The 3,581-nt window shown below is 37.7% G+C and overlaps 1 pseudogene across 1 annotated transcript; it reads right to left on the bottom strand.

Annotated features, from left to right (window-relative positions):
• Positions 1-217: 217 nt before the first annotated feature.
• Positions 218-3,256, bottom strand: LOC147298643 (cysteine-rich receptor-like protein kinase 25; annotated as a pseudogene). The gene is made up of 7 exons (XR_015123783.1): positions 2,422-3,256; positions 2,055-2,117; positions 1,780-1,901; positions 1,452-1,662; positions 1,102-1,339; positions 856-1,006; positions 218-772 (listed from the first exon to the last, which is right to left on the bottom strand). The product of XR_015123783.1 is annotated as a cysteine-rich receptor-like protein kinase 25 (transcript).
• Between the last annotated feature and the right edge of the window lie 325 nt (positions 3,257-3,581).

The raw sequence follows: 3,581 nt of genomic DNA, 5'->3' as shown, positions 1-3,581 counted from the left end.
AAACCAGTAGGATAGAGAACCATGCTCTGATACCATGTACAGAGAAGGTTTAGGTTTAGGGTTTCAATATTATTTCTGCTTAATTGATTAAGACCACAAAGTGTGGTTTATATACATGGGCCTATAACTAAAATACAGGGATTAATAAATCACCTAATTAATTCTAATAATTACACAATAATCACACGTGTTGACTCACACCAACACATCTGTTTTCTTACAAGGTATACCTTGTATTTCTGCTGCTTAGCAGCTTCTATGGTTGTATTAATTTTTTAATTTCATGCATAAAAATGTGTCTGAAACTAGGAATTGTCATTTTAAGTCTTTTTGATATTATAGAGAATTGAGGGGCAAAACAACCACAAGTTACACCACTTATATCACTTGTTAATAGGTACTTGTGCTGGACCACACATTGTTTGTGGTACTATCGAGGGTATAATTCAGTGATCGATGCTTCGTTAACAGAATATGACAAAGAATGGCTAGTAGGTTGATGATCAGATGATTCAGAGGTTATTGTTGGCATTCTCAGCTGATCTGTTTTACTATGAAGAAAAAATGCTGGCTTTTGAGGGAATGCCATAGTAACAGAGTAACTGCTTAGCATGAGAGCTATGGTTTGCATTGTGGGTCTGTCATCTGGATCTTCCTGAACACAGAGTAACCCAATATGGTTACATCTAGTTACTTCATTTCTTGAATAACAACCTCTCAAACTTGGATCCAACAATTCTAAGGGCCTCCCATCCCTCCAATGTCTCCAAGCCTGCAATCATTTAATTCAAAATGTTGCAACAATTAAATAACCAAGAAATGCAAATTACAATATTTAAGTTATACAGTACTCACATAGCTCATAAGGTCTTCACCACAGTCTGATTGATAGAAACTAATGTTCTTCTTGCCAGTTACAATCTCTAAGATCAAGACACCCAGACTATACACATCGGACTTAACAGAGAATTGTTCATGCATTGCATATTCTGGAGACATGTAACCACTGCAAACCAGTAGCATCAGTAAAACAATGTTAGTTAAAATACAGTATTATGAAATGAAATTTTGAACTCATCAACAAAGTTCTGTATTACTTACTATGTTCCAACGATCCTTCCAGTGTTTCCTTGAGTTTGATCAACTCCAAATATTCTTGCCATGCCAAAATCTGCAATTTTTGGATTCATTTCCCCATCTAACAATACAATGCTCGCTTTAAGATCGCGATGTATGATTTTAAGCCGAGAATCGTGATGGAGATAGAGAATCCCTCGAGCAACCCCACCAATAATCTTGTATCTGCTTGACCAATCCAATTTTACTTGCTTTTCAGAGTCTACACACATGTTTTCCAGAATAAAATATGCAAGTTAGAATAAGTGAATTGATTCACATACAGACATACTAACATACGGAAAGATTTCCTTGATTAGAAGGGCACAGAGTACCATATAGAAAGTGGTCAAGGCATTTGTTCTCCACATATTCGTAAACAAGTATCTTTTCTTCTTCTTCCGAGTAAAATCCCAATAGCCTCACCAAATTTTTGTGATGAAGCTTAGCTACCAAAACAACCTCATTCTTAAACTCCTCAGCGCCTTGGCCTGAGCTTCTAGATAATCTCTTCACAACTATTTCTTGGCCATTAGGAAGTGTGCCCTGAAAAACGTTGAAACCAGTTTTGCAAACATCTTATATTAACATTCATGAGTTCCAACACATTTAAATCTGCATACTTTTTTAATTTCATGAAATTTGCCAAGTCAAAGTCATAACCTTGTAGACCTCACCAAAGCCACCTGCCCCCAACATGTTATCATCAGAGAACAATTTTGTGGCTGCTGCAATTGTACCCAAATCAAACTGCAATGACTCCACACTAGTAATTTCATCGCCCACTACACAGAATCAAGAATTACTTAAAATGTACAAATATATATATGAAGTAACATATTAATGAGAAAAATTAGAAATCAAATTGTACTAGAGAAATGAAAATGAACATAATTTGGGTATGGTAAGGAATTAAAGTAAAAACGTTAAATGTTTACCATTTTGTTGATGTAAAGCATCATACTTTTTCCTTGCTCTTCTTCTAAGGAATAAGCAGCATACTGGGAAAAGCAATATCAATATGGCAATTGGAACAACAATGGCCACTATAGTTAACGATGAGATTTTGTCATTTCTTGCACACAATATTAATACACATAAGAAATAAAACAATCTAAAAATATTGTTTCGCCCTCTAATACTATAAACATTAGAATATCCAATTCAAAATCAACTAAATAAAGAGGTTGAAGATCTTACATTCTATTATGCAAGATATTATTTCTCCGACGTGGAATACTAGTTTCAACAGAATAAATTAAACAAGACCAAATACGTACATGAACATGATCCCTGCAATTTTACCTTGAGGCCTTGTTACTAAACCCGGAGGTGGAGGAGAAAGAAGCAGTGGCGTCGGGGGAGGTGTCGCAGCTACCTTTGTATAAAATGGAAACACTTCATATCTAAATTACAACTAGTAGCCAAAACTCTTCCTCCTTGCTTCCCGGAACAACAATTGGGAAGATCAGCAATAGCTCTTTGAAGACACAGGTTACAAGCCACACTGGACAGGTCTGGTGTGCACTGCATAAGACTGTACAACTGCTAGAACCCTGTGAATTCTACTTCTTTAGTCGCAAACTTTTTAGCACCGGATGAAGCATTTGCAGCGGGAGCCACCAAGCCAGTCATTGTTTCAGTCAGCAGCTCAGCAAAGCGGTTAGACTCAGTAATATTCCCGATGTTATACAATAAAACTCAGGGATTTTCTTCCATTTTGCCAAAGAGATACGTAAGAGTAGCGTAGTATACACTCGTCGTATCAGATTACAGTGACCTTTCGTAAAGGGCAGTACTGTTGGACTGCCTCTCTGGCTGCGGTAGCCACGCATTCTTGGCACTCATCCAGTGTGAGATCACCACGACATAGAAAAGCACCGTAGACTGCTGCGTTGGAGTCTTCACTGCCGTCACCTGCAGTGGTGTTGTAGTATCCGGCGTCATGGGTGGCGTTGGAGGTGAGAGAAGGGAGGAGGTGGTTGAGATTGGACTGGTAGGTGCTGCTAGGAGTAAAAGTGGTTGTGTTAGAACAATCATGGTACCGGTAACCCGGGGCAGCTTCACTATAGCTAAGGCTAAGGAAGCCAAGCATTGAGAGAAGCACAAGGGTCATGTTCAACACATTGAAGGAAGGCATTGTGATATCATCACTTCCTCTTAAAAGGGTTTAGTTATTGTATCTTTAGGCCGTGTTTGACGGTCTAATTTTTTCTTTTCTTCTTCATTTTTTTTTCCTCTCTGGTTCTTTTTAAGATGTACTATGCAATAAATTGACAAAAGTTATGACTTGTGAGGTTGCAATCGTTTAGCTGGTGGCCAATAAGAGTTGAATTGTGGAAACAAAGATTATTGAAAAGTCATTGATGAATACGAATTGGGGATAGAGGGACAAGACTAATGGGATGGACTTTTCAGCCAAACTGTGTTCTTGTTTTTCTTTCGGTCTTCAATAATTGAAGAAG

The sequence above is a fragment of the Dryas octopetala genome, chromosome 1 (genome assembly GCF_963921425.1).
Source record: "Dryas octopetala chromosome 1, drDryOcto1.1, whole genome shotgun sequence".
In the NCBI taxonomy this organism is placed as follows: Eukaryota; Viridiplantae; Streptophyta; class Magnoliopsida; order Rosales; family Rosaceae; genus Dryas; species Dryas octopetala.
The sequence above is the reverse complement of the archived record's forward strand: the minus strand, read 5'-3'. Positions and strand labels throughout refer to the sequence as shown.